The sequence below is a fragment of the Chanos chanos genome, chromosome 5 (assembly GCF_902362185.1).
Source record: "Chanos chanos chromosome 5, fChaCha1.1, whole genome shotgun sequence".
Lineage (NCBI taxonomy): Eukaryota > Metazoa > Chordata > Actinopteri > Gonorynchiformes > Chanidae > Chanos > Chanos chanos.
The window spans coordinates 37,896,911-37,910,970 of NC_044499.1; positions in this window are offsets into that span (position 1 = coordinate 37,896,911).

Here is a 14,060-nt window from a genome sequence, read left to right on the forward strand (position 1 = left end):
TGTGTTTTACAACTTTTATTGACTTGGACCAGTGACTTCAAAACATGTTTTTCAAGGCTTTATAAATCAAACCCGTTGGCACCGTAACTCTCTATTGTACATGTCAAAAAAAAAAAAGAAAGAGAAATAGAAGAAGAAGAGTGAGAAAGGAAAGGAAAAACTGTCTGTCTTACGTTTCCAGTCATCCTAATTTGGATGTCAAACTTTTTTTTCGCCATGGATTTTCAGGCAGAATCTGTCCCCCCACTGTGACGTTTGGACATTGGAGAGAGGAAAAGACAGCGTCTAAGTGTTTCATGTTAAAAACAGTCAGGGTGTTAGTCATCAGGGTGTGTCTATGGCCAGTCCAATCACAGACAGACAAAGGACCAGAATATCTGAGGTATTGAACATAAAACCAGGGACAAAGCCAGTAACTGGTGCGAAACAGAATGAATAGCACAGTCACATGGGTGATTAGAGACAACAGTGAATGTGTAGGAGAGAAAAAGACACGCTGATTTAAGTGAAGCTGGCATTCTTATGATATAGTTATTCTTTTGATTTTGATAAGTGATTTAAATTTCCACTGTCAAATCTGAAGTCTCTCTCTCTCTCTCTCTCTCTCTCTCTCTCTGTCTCTCTGTGTGTGTAAACGTGTGAGTTTGGGTATGTGATTTTTGCTTGTTTCCCTTATTGTAATATATGACTTCCCACTCTCGGCTGTATGCATTCTTTTTTATGATGATTATTATAGTTCATGACTCTTTTATAGTCATGACTGTCTTTACTCCAAGAGGCAAGTTGGTTCACCACTCATATGAATTTATGGTTTCCTCAGGAGAGTCCATACATTTTCCTCTACATTAATCAGGATAGAAGATTTTGATTTAATCATTGAAATATTTGTGACTTGTCATTTTACAGTATATTTTAGTGTTGTGAACACAGAAAAGTCCATGTTCAAATACAGCTCACTTCCGCTTAGTGTATAAAATATGGACTACTGATCCTTACAGTTTCATCTATATCTGCTCCCGGTGGACATTTTGGAAAAGAACTTCTGGTGTGAATATACATGTTCTGAAATGAATGATGGAAACTCTACTTGGTACTGTAAAATGATGAACTAATTTACTTTGAGCAAAAATAAATCTTTACAGTAAACGTATTTCTCTGTCTCTTATCCGTACCCCAGCCAGGGTTCTCATAAAATATGACCCACCACAGGAATGCTTTTCCAGGCCTCTGTGATTTCGTCGTTTTCCGTTACATTTCTCTGTGAATTCTGTAGTATGCTGAGCAAAGCGTTTGTTCCAAAGCGTGTGTTCAAATGCTGTCCTTGTACAGCTTCGACAGTCCAAGACGTGATGAATGTAAATTATTTGGTCAGGCATGGTGTTCCTAGCTATGATGCAGATTTTTCCTTTAATCGGGCAGTTTTACCAGGAAGTGTGTAATTCCTGGCTTAGAGCTGAAAATGCTGCCAGAGGATCCGCAGATGCATGAGAAAATCAGATTATAAAAAAAATGTCTCGGTCAAACACAAGTAACGGATTACAACGTAGACACTGTTGCATTCATACACCTTATCATCCATCAAATCTTCAAATCCGTCAGATTGATCTTCATGGCCATTCAAACATGTTTCAAAGGCAAGACCATCTTTATTCACATTTTTCACACTCACGTGGTGATTTGATCAGAGCTTTGCTCTTGGAGAACTGAGTAAGGTCCATCCTCATTGCTGTAGACGTTTAAACATCCTCTGTAAGATGTCTTGATTACTGAAGCTTCTGCATCCACTTTCCTCTGGAACGCAGTCAGATACTATTTTCGGTGGACCTTTGCCTTGCTCCCCAGATTCGAGACACAAGCTGAAAGACTAATGAGCAGCTGGCTAGCTTTACCTGAATGCCTTTTTGTGTACATCTCAAATAATATACTCTTTAGAAACATCTGTACTCCCTGTTTAAAAAGAGTAGCTCATAGCACACACATTTCAGTCTCTTTGGGGCACATGGGGTTAGATTAACAGTTGTGTCGTATATCAGCACCTCATAACCTATTCTCAACACCACACTCCATACCTAACCGTACCCTTTGTGCCGTGTGCAATTTTCTCCATATTTCCTGGATCCCCGCAGCCTCTTTGACGCCCAGACAGTTACCGCTCTTCAGTCTTGTCCTCCTCCATCTCTGCACATGACTGGAAAGGAAGGCTTTTGAGTGAGCGATTCAATATAAATCATTGTCCTGCCTTCCCTAAATACAGCACATTCCCTCCCCTCTACCTCTCCTCTGTTCATAACCTCGTTGTCCTCTTCCTCCTCGGTGGACGCGAGTTTCTCAGCGTTGTGTGTGTGAGATGGTTACAGGACATCACTTCAGTATAGCGTAGCATCCAGGAAGAAAAACAAGAGTCAGGTGTTTTCTCTTACGAACAGTGCGTGAACGGGTTGGCTTTAATAACCGTTTTGTAGAAATGGTGCAAATGCAAGTACATTACAGATAATTAATGTAACATCCATGTTGGTGCTCTCATCTCAAAATGAGCCATAAAACCAGGTAGATGAGGAAATATAAGAAATAATGTTTGATCTTATGTTGCATACCTGTACATATCATACATATCATAAACACTGATTAAACGTTTCAGCACAGTGTTCCGGTTCTTTCCAGGCTTAGCATATTAACGCTCTGTTGCTCTGTATTTAGTTCAGAACCTGGCAATGTTCTACTGAATTGTTTTTAGGGGTAAACATAGGATTTTCACTCTTTCTCATGACAGTTATTTATGTCTGAACTCCAGTGAACAGCCTTCTCCTCTTTTTAAACACTTTTTTTTTTTACGAAAATTAAGCTGCCTTCTAAGAATTTTTTCATCTCCAGAGCTTTCTCCCATCTCTCTCTCTCTCTCTCTCTCTCTCTCTCTCTCTCTCTCTCTCTCCCTCTCCCCCTCTCTCTCTCAAACCAGATCCATGCACTCACACACACCACACGCTGAGGACAGATGAGTGTGTCAGCATGATTGGAAACATTTTAATTACACTGAATCACTTGTTTACGTTTGCTACGGTCGCTCACGTTTTGTCTCGAATCTCTCTCTCATGAGCTTCCAATTTAGCTACTTCTCTCTCTCTCTCTCTCTCTCTCTCTCTCTCTCTCTCTCTCTCTCTCTCTCTCTCTCTCTCTGTCTCTGTAACTGTTGTTAAATGACAGTGGATATTGTGTGGGAAGGACTGTGGTAAGGCGCTTTCATTTCTGAAATAGCAAAACCAGAGACCACTACTGTTCTGAACCTGTTTTATCCAGAGAGTTCCACTAAGGACCAAACATGCAATGTTGTCTTTTATTTTTATCTTACTAAATTTATTAGTATTTTCCGCCGTTTCAAAACTAGTTTCGACATTTCTTTCATTACTATCAAATTAGGCTTTAAAACACCCATTTATGTGCAGTGCTATTCTTTCTTTTTAGACTTTTTCTCCTTTTTTTTCCCCCCAAGAAAAGGCCAGAACAGAAATGACAGAAACGAAACCACACCCATCCGTCCAAATGGCTCCCTCTTTACTTGAAAAGAGTTTCCCCTGTGTTCTTCAACAGCTCCCTAGTTCTGTGGTCCACAGAGGCACTGATTTCAAAATGATTGGAGAGGGCAGAGTAAGGCAGTCCATTTTAAATCAGTGCTTAGCTGACGGAGGAGAAAATAAGGGACGAAGGTCATTCAAGAGTATGAATGAATGAATGGGCCCGTTCCATGTATGCCACAATCCGCTCTGTTTTCTGGCATATTTCTGGCTCTCTTGTTCTCATCGGTATTCCTGTACTGTACTGCCACTCACCACAAATATCTGAGAGAAAAAAGGGGGAAAAATATCCAGAGCGGCTACTACAACGCAAGGGTAGGTCCGTGCCCTGTAGCCACGGGCTTCTATAATAAACTAATCACACTGTATCAACACTCAGAGGGTGTAAGCTTTCCTCAAGCTAGAGACAGAGTTCTCTGGAAAAACCGCATGTTTCCCTGTGACAATCCCGTTTCTGTGTTTCCGAGGAAGGAGGGAAAGAGGATTAAAAGGATCCGTTGCCCTCCTGGCTTAGATGATTGACATGTGTGGTAACCGATTCATTATTTAGTCAAAATAATCTTGCTGTGTGTTATAATTGCTCTGTTTATTTCCCTTTGCCTGTCTGATCTGGCGCTCCGGGTCGTGCCAGTGAATTTTAACAGGCATGCACTCCACACACACTGATCTTGAGGGGATGAGGCTGCTCTGTGAAAAATATCTCTTGGCTAAGAACTGATGTTTGTCAGTCTGCCACGATAGACTTATTTTAAGTTTATTAAAAGGAAATCAGTTCATTTATCCGTATTCTGTCTTTAGGGATGTAGCGTGTGAGATTTTCTTTTCTTTTTTTGTCCCATCTCAGACACGTTGATTAATCTGTGCATTAATGATGTTTGGATGATCTTTGGCACACGTTGAGGTTTAGGGGCGCGCGATGTACTCAGAGGCGGGCAGCCCCACCGTGTTCTCTCAGAGAGGCACAAACTCTGAGCTCTCTGACCTGTCCGAGGGAGGAATGACGCGAACTGACATCGATCTGAAAGGCATTTCAGCCTCATCAGTCAGAGAAAAGACATATAGAATTCTTCATTTCACCCGTTTTTTGTATTGTTTCCGTTATTTGGCTTTACTGCACCGTGATTTAGGTTAATAGCTTTAGTAACTTAGGTGATTACACAAAGTCAGTTATTCAGTTACCATCTTTTTTTAATAGCAAATTTAGCATGTTCAACCCCGACTTTGCCTTAGATTTCATATTCCTAATAGGATTTAGGGACTGCTCCCGAAATGAAGTCCGGAAACTTGTCCTGGGTCCGCACCATGACGTAAAATTGGAACGTTTGAATGAACCTTTATCTAAGCGTTTAAGTTTATTTTCTTTTGTTTGTAACGACCTTACAAATAGCCTACCTGGAGCGTTTTCTTTTTTCTTTCGTATTGCATTAGTTTGCATCACTGCATCGTTCAAATAAGGATTTTTCCACCTTTGACGTGGGATTGTTTCTCATGGCTCAGTTAGACTGGCCTGTGGAAACTGCCTGGATATTTACTCTAAAATCTAACAAATCACTACAGTTTCAGCCTGATGAAGGGCAAGAAACTTGGAAAGGATTTTGAACTTGATTTGTGACACCTGAACTCTTAAAATTGAAAGAGAAAGAGAGGATACGTGTGTGTGTGTGTGTGTGTGTGTGTGTGTGTGCGTGTGTGTGCGTGTGTGTTTTATCCTATTATATAGTATTGCTTACACCACTCCCAGGGATTGAAGGCATGAATGTTATGTCTTTACCGTCATCTCCAGCTGTGGAAAGATATTAAGGATCAACAATCAGTCCTATGCCAGAGTCTCTCTCTCTCTCTCTCTCTCTCTCTCTTGCTTCCAGGGCAAAGTGGGGATTTTTTAGAGGGACTTTTTTTTATTGGTTTGGAGCTTTTAATTCATTTTTAGTTTTTAACAATGTGTCTTTTTTGGTTTGCATGGATTCGTTCAGTGGTTACTAATAATAAAAAGATACCTGATAAGTCAGAAAAGCTATGTTGGTTTACTGGGCAGAGGAACCCTCGCCTGACTCTCTAGCATCAGTAACGAACAGTAACACACACTTCAAATATGTCCATTCAACCAATCAAGCTGCACATGGTAGCACTTAGAAATAAGTGAGGTAATAATCTCTCCACCGAGTCTATGTACGCTGCTGCTGCAGAAACAACTCAGCCATTTCTGACACTGTCCTATTAATCTTCTCTGTGACTTCAGATTTATGACTATCAATATTTATCTAGATGTATGAACGTGTTTATTCCCCCTGACATTCAGTCTTCCTTTTCCCTTGGATCTCTGTCTTCTCTTTCTTTATTCCCTACGTGCATGTCTCTCTCTCTCGCCCCCCCCCCCCCCCCCCCCCTTTCCTGTATTTCCGTACTGATATAAACCTCAATGTTTCTTGATTCCAGGGTAAAAGCAAGGCCCAAGATTAGAGAGATTATTTGTTTGACTATGGGTGTGATTCCTCTGCTTGCCTAGGTAGCGCACAGAGATCAACCATTTGATGACACGGAGCAGCTTTCAACAGAAAAAGGAAATATGTATCTGCTCGTCACTGGAGGACTGTTCAGTGACTAATATCATGTGCTTTGGTTTACACATCTGCACAGCAAACTTGCAAGCATTAAATTTCCCAAGTATAATGTCCCAGAGCTGCCCAGAGTCCATTTTAGAGTCATTCCAGTTAACAACTACACTGTGACATTAACTTGTGGGAGGGCCCTGTCTTGGGGCTGCTCTCATACTCGCTCTTTTTTCTACTGAATATGGAATGCTGAGTTAAACTGGTGAATTTACAATGTTCCAAACTGTAACTGTCATTAAAAAAAAAAAAAGATAAAATTTGCTTCCCAAATGACACAGCTAAAAAGAGAGAAAGTCTTGACTGGCCAGTCAAAACTGCACTTGAAACATGCATTTTGAAGTAATTCAGAGTTTCACCCTGTGCAAAAAATGTTAAGTCAAATGTATGATTTTATCTTTTACCCTTGAAAAACTGTAACAGACTGACCACTTGCATTAAGATAATCATAGAGTACGTTTATTCCTTTAGAAGAGTTAGGCATCAGTTCCCTGAGTTTTGGTCAGGCATGGGCATGACAAATGGGACCTCAGAGAGGTTTTGATGAGCTGTACTGGTCTGACTGGATTGAGAGTGAGAATAATTCAGTAGACCATAATAAGATCCAGAGGAACCAGAGAGACATATGTTACTTTCACTGAGAAAATTCCCAGGAAAGGCCCAGTGTTTTATGGTCATTTTATCTCTTTGGATGGAAGAGAGGGAAGCAAGAGCACTATTTGTCATGTGATGTGCATTTGTATGAAGATAAATTCAAAGTTAATTCAATTATTGTAGTCAATAGATCATACTCCCTAGAGCAACATAGTGGAACAATTCTGGAAGAGCTGTTGTCTGGACTCTCATGACGTTGTGGTTAAATATCACCAATATAAATATCACTGCTTTTGTCTGTGTCTGTGTGTGTGTGTGTGTGTGTGTGTGTCTGTGTGTGCACGTGCCTGTGAGCATGCGTGTGTGTGTGCGCGCGCCTGTGAGCATGCGTGCGTGTGTGTGTGTGCGTGTGTGTATGCATGTGTCTGTGTGTGTGTGCATAAAAGTATATCTGACTGTCAGCTGACAGTGATGCTAACAATTCAAAACTGATGTGGAGAATATACTGTTGAAAGAGATAAGACTTAGACTACCTATTAAACATAACAGAGGTAATAATTCTTCACTTTAGATCATCTCTGTGTGTTAATATTTAATAAATAGTTCACCAATAAATTTCTTTCTGTCAAAAGTTTCTGCAGCTCAGTGCATTGTAAAATTGCCTCAGTATTACTTTCCATCTCACAGGGAACGAGTGTAAATCTACAAATTGCTGTGATATCAGAATATAAACTTTTAAAGACATTTAAAGATGAATGAATGAAAGAGTGGAGCTGCACGTGGGATTTGGAGATCTGGATGTCTGGGGCCTTTGGTTGAGATGGAGTGTGTCCACCGTGGTTCAGATTTATAGTTACTTTATGGTGCTGATCTCTGTGTGATCACTTGTAGCTCTCTCTTGGTCATATTTACCTACTGGCATGAGGTCCTGGCTACTATAGTCATATAGTTATATATCCTCTTCCGAAGTCTGGATGAGAAATTGTGGATACTCTGACAAAAAACAACACCCTAATATGTGTGTGCGTGTGCGTGTGAGCATGCATGTGAGTGATACACATGAAATGGAAATAAAAAAAAAAATGTTGATTTAAATTGAACATGTAAATGAAATGAATGTCTGTCTACAAATCAGGATAAAGCAGAGAGAGGCACAGAGAGAGGGGAGGGGATTTCTTGAGATTATTTACAAATTATGGTTACTGTTTAGAAGTCGGTTTTAAAGTCGATTCTGTGAAGCTCACGCAGATAGAACCTTTTTTGCATTCATGATTTGACAGTTCACCCATGCGCACAGAGCAAGGTTTGTTGTATGTCTATCAGCGGAAGATCCGTGGGTCTAAAATCACAAATCACAAGCGCAACGAGGACCCCGCACCCTCTCTCCGCACGCGTCTAAGCCAAGCCACATTCCTGCAGCAGCTGCCATCTGGTACATCTGCTGTCCTGACGCGGTTTCACTTGACTGTAGGGACCTATTTATTTAACTTTTTCTTTAGAAATGTTAGACAGAGAAACATGGGCGCTTTGTTTTTTCTCTTACTCTTTTATTTCAATCTCCTAGCTGTCATTATATTACGAGTGGTTTGAGCCTCGAATTCATTTTCTTTCTTCCTTTCTTTTTTTTTGCCGTCATTACCATTACGGCAGAAATTATGTCTCTGACCTTATAAGACCTGATTTTTGCTGTTGCCAGTGGAGGCCTGATATTTGAACCCGATTTCAGATGGAATGGTGTGACGTATGAAGTGCTTCCTGTGAGAAAGGGCGACATAATTCAGACAGAGAGGACAGGGGTCAGAGGGCAGGGAGAGGGTGAGAGATAGGAAAATCACAATATACGGAAGCCAATATGGGTGGTGTAGCAAAAAATAAGTAAATAATTTTGAAATGGCCACAGTGAATGAGGAACCTAGGGGAAAAAATGTGTTTTCAAAGGTGAGAAAGGTAGAAAAACTCGGCAGCTGGGAGGTCATTTGAGGTCAAACATGTCACTAAACAGCTCCTAAACAGCTGCAAAACAAAACTGTAACACATGTTGTTTCATTAATGTTACTGATCATTTATTGTGCAAATGTTTTTGTGCTTATAGAGAGAGAGAGAGAGGGAGAGAGAAATAAGGAATAACTAGATTAATAAGAAAGTCTGTCAGCATTTAAAAGACATAAAGTAAAGCCAATAATGTGAATAAAAAACAGTAAAACAGCTCTGAGGTACTTCCAAATTCCAAAAGCACTGCTTAGTGAAGGAAGGTCTCACATGGCCTTGAAACATTACTTTGGAACAATAATAATTCCTGGGTTGCGTAATCTTCCACTTTGTCACTAGAGAGTAGTGCTAATCTGAATTATAGAAGCAGGGAAGGGATTATTTTTTGTCAAAGTGAATAATTGTCCTAAATTTCCTGAGATTTCTGCGTGTTTTATTTAATCTTGGCATTGTCTTAATGTAGAAATTTCTTATTGATCAGTCATAATTTTGAGTAAATAAGGAAACATGAAGAAATTTATAATTGCAACTTCAGTTCTTTCTCGGAACAGTTTCAAAGTAATTATTCAGTTTCCGGTGACAAAACAAGATATACATTTCTTATGTATCCAGGCCTAATAATATGTTGATGATAATAATAAATTAAAAATATATGTTATTGAACCTTGCTCCCAATCAGTAGCCAACTCAGAAACATATTTCCAACAAAATTTGTGTACTCAAAGTTTTCAGTCAAACACATTTTCAGTCACTTTAAATGAATGAACTTCGATATCATCTAAGCAAAGAACCTGATTACTTCAGTATGGGGGAAGGGTCAGGTTTCTGTAGAATGCCTTCAGTTTTTTTTTTCGGGTTAGATGATTCTCAGTCCATCTTAACCCTTATGTCTATGTCTGTGTGTGTGTGTGTATGTGTGTGTGTGTGCGCGCACTTATGCATGACAGGTTGAGTGAGATGCAAGGAGGGGGGCCAGGAAGAAGTAATCTGGACTTTGTCACAATCTCAACCTGTCCATCTCTCCCAAAGAGACAGCAGCAGACATCCACAAACGCTTTTCAAACCTCTCAGCAAATGCTAAGGTTCAGGCCCAAAAGATGAGGGGGAAAAAAAGGGAAAATAACGCGATGGAACATCGCTTAGGTCTCGATGGAAAATTTTGCTCAGCTTGCGGGGTTTGTGCCAGTCCACTTAGAGAAGGATGGGGGAAAGAGAGATGAGAATGAGGGAGTGAGGGGGAGAGAGAGAGAAAGGGAGAGAGAGAGAGAGAGAGAGAGAGAGAGAGAGACAGAGGGAGAGACAGAGAGAGACTAGAACACCTGATGGAGTTATTTTTGGATGGTGCTGGGGGCAGCAGACGTTCCTCTTGGTTAGAACTGTCACGGCCCACATCTCTGGATGGATGTCAAGCTGGGATATTAGATACTACCCTTTAACACATATACGCATACATGCAGTATACTACCCTTTAACATATATACACATACACACAATATCCTACCCTTTAATACATTCAATACATTTAATACATATACACATATACACACTTCTACACATATACACACAGTATAGCGATATTTTAGGCTATATCGTGATACACGATATATATCTCGATATTTTGAAATCTCCTCTAAAACACTTCATAAATGCTCAGTTTAACCCTTTGATGCATACAATCACACCAGTATGATGACTTTAGTAGTCCCTGCAACATATGTCTGCATTAAAACATTCTTGTTTACATTTATTAGGCCTAGTGGTTTCTACTGGAACAATTTTAAACTTGCATGCAAAAAGGAGGAAATCACAGCCAAGTTAAATTTAACAAAACAGTATTTATTCAGCATCTTCCTTGTGATACCCAAACCACTGCCAGACGATGGATCCAGTGCTGTTTCTTGTTGTAACCAACTCGTCCGCGTCCATCTTCTATTACTGTTTCCGAACTCAACATGTATAAACTCGTTTTAGCGCTTCACTTCTTTCTCTCTCCAGGCTCTTTCCCTGTTCCCTCCAGATACAAAAACACACATCTCACCAATATACGTCACACACACTGGCCCAGGAGAGTGGTCTGGATGGACGGACATGTGTGTGTGACGTATGAATGTGAGTTTTTTTCCTTTTTTTGTCTGTGAGCAGGAGAGAGCCATAGGAGAGAGCGAGAAAAGTGAGACACCAAAGTCAGTCTCATTCTGGCAGCTTAAAAAAATGACGGTACTATTTGTACTCGTTGTTTGTGATATAGTCATTTACTACATAGCATGTAGAGGAAGCCACGATACATTGAGTATATTCGAAATATCGCCCTTAACACACAGTATACTACCCTTTAACACATATACACATACACACACAGAGCACTACCCTTTAATACATATACACACAATATATTACCCTTTAACACTTATACACATACACAAAGTATACTGCCCTTTTACACATATACACATATATACACAGTCCACATATACACACAGTGTATACAGTCCCTCTGTTTCCTCGCATGCTTTATCTCACCGACTCTATCTTTCTGTTCTATCTATCTCTATCTTTCCATCTTCATCTCTGCATTAAATATACCTTTCCTCCCGGACTCCTTTCATGGTTCTGTTTTAAGTCCTCTTATTTTCCCCCAGAGTAGGTCTATGTGTTTAGATTCTTGGCCCTGAGACGCTCTGCGGATTGGGGTTAGCCCAGAGAATAGATGGCATGGTGAAACCATTAATGAAAGAAGGACACAGAGAAATGGAGGAGAGAAAGGGGCGGTTGTAGAGTGGGAGTTTGAGGAGCAGGGGAGACTATGTTAAGAAAAGATGAGAAGATTTCTGCAGGCTTTCTGTATTCACGCAGGTTGGACGACAGCTGAAGCTCGGAAGAGAACAGTACACTGAATCATTCCAACATCTCCGACCCACTCACCCACTCAGAGTTCAAATATCAGTCAGCCTCTGCAACTAGTCCCTAAATAACATAAGATGAAACAAACTTCAGTCTGAGAACCGCTGGGCGTCTGTCTCTCTCTCTTTGCTCTGTGGTAAGTGACGTACATTCATTAAGTGAAGCAGGGAGTAGGAAAGGGTAGGGTTGATTGGTTTGTTTAACTGAGTGAATAGCGTAACTACACGCCACTCTGTTGTGTATATAAAATAAAGCAAAGAACCTAAATAGCACAACAGAGGGAACAAGTCCATTTGTGAAGCATTAAAACCCCGTCTCTGTGACGAGATTACACAGAAGACCCACCCCATCCCGTCTTTTTCTATTTCAGACCTTTTTTTTCTTTCTTTTTTTTTTTTTTTTTTTTTCACCGCGTGTTAGTATTTACTGAACAAAAGATTACCGGGAACAGCAGCGTTCTCCAGTGTAAGGAGCAGCTCTGTGTCCAAACAGAGTGAAAGAGAAGGTGACTTGCACAACTAGCCTCTCATCTGATCTCTAAAGGTTGAATTGCAAAAGATTAATTGTAAAGATATGGTATACATTGCCCTGTGTGGTGTGAATAACCCATCATAATTTGCTGCAAAAGACTGAACTAATAATAATTAATTAATATTCTTCTGATGAAAATATGCCTCTGGCAAGCTGTAATTAAAACAATCTTAACTGTACCCTTATGAATTGTAGCTGATGAGATTGGCGAGGCATCGGAATTAGTATAATAATTGTTCTGTACTATATAATTGTGATCTATGACTTCATTATATCTACAAACCATATGTGTCTAATATTTCTTGAAAACAAATACATATATAGATATTACGTATACATAGTTATGGATTACTGCACTTTGAAAAAATGCAATATTTCAAACTAAGACAAGGAGAATAAGTATTTTAAAAGAAAATAAGCATGTTGAGGGAATGGAAAAATAAAATACCAGATCACATCACATCTTCAAATGTTTATTCATTGTTCTGTGGAAGTAAACATAGTTCTTGGAAAAAAAATAACATTAAAGGAAATACGACATGTACATGAGATACTATGCATTTGGTCATAGGATAAACATCCAGTCTCTAACATTTTATTTTCATTAATATAACTTAACAATTAAAAAAAAAAAGTCCGACTATTGTCACCAGTTTCTTTTTCTTTACAGTCCTTAATAATTTAAAGATTTTCTAAAAGTATGAACACATTTGTTTTCTGTTTTGTCAGCATGGGTTAAACGTAGAGACTGTGCAGGGAGAAACAAAACAAAATTAAACAAACAAACAAACAAACAAACAAACAAACAAAAAAAAAAGAAGTACAGTGACCAAACCATAAAAACTGCAGGTCTGTTTTAATGTAGATCATTTATTTCTCTTCTCTCACTGTAAAGTCCTTGAGAGATATAAGGCACAATGTTCCCTAATAGATGCGGTAGATATATAACCTTCTATAAAAAAATCAAGTATACAGAGAAACCACGGGGCATTGAATAGCTGAAGAGGTTGAAACCGAAGCAGCTCATAGTGATATTAATGAATACACATTGGAATGTATCTGCAATCACCGGCCCAAAATATCCAACATGTTTCTGGTTGCTAGAGTCTCCGTAAGTATTCGAACGGTTTAAACATTCACTAATAGGAGTTTACCCCGACTGTAAGTGCAGCCAGCTTTTTTGAATCAGTTTAAACTGGCCTTTCAGTCATCACAGCCTTGGTGAGACATGTCAAACAAAGAACTGTTTGGTGTGAAAGGATAGAAGCGTGTTCATTATGACACACAAACAGTAACTTACAACATCACATCAGCAGGTCGGCACAAACCCGCCAACCGTTTTTTTTTTGTTTTTTTTTTCTTACTGCAAAGAAAAGTTGTTCTTGATTTTCTTCATTGTGTACTTGGCATCCGTCCCCTACAATGTAAATAATATATGAGGCAAACATATTCTATAAGTGTTTAAGGACATTCTTTCCGTTCACCTAAAACCAACAAACGCTAATGCAGCACAGTTTTGGTGAAAACCAAACTAAAAACGTTTATCTATACAACAGAACAAAACCGCAATAAACATGTAGAGAAAAATGAATACTCAAATGCTTACTGCCAGAGAAAAAGAGATGATGACAATGAAACTTTCTTTTCTTTTCTTTTTTTTTGAGACAGAAAGCAAAACATGGGAGTCGCTCTCTTCCTTTTTCTTTTTTTTTTGCAAACAGCAATTTGAGTGTAATTCTAACCAGCTGAGAGGCTGAAAGAGAAGGGCAGTTGAAAAAGGATGAGTGCAGGTTTTCTCTTATTTCCCCCTGAAAAACCTTGTTCTCAATGCAAATATGTGAGAAGGCAACTGTGTTAATAGAATAGA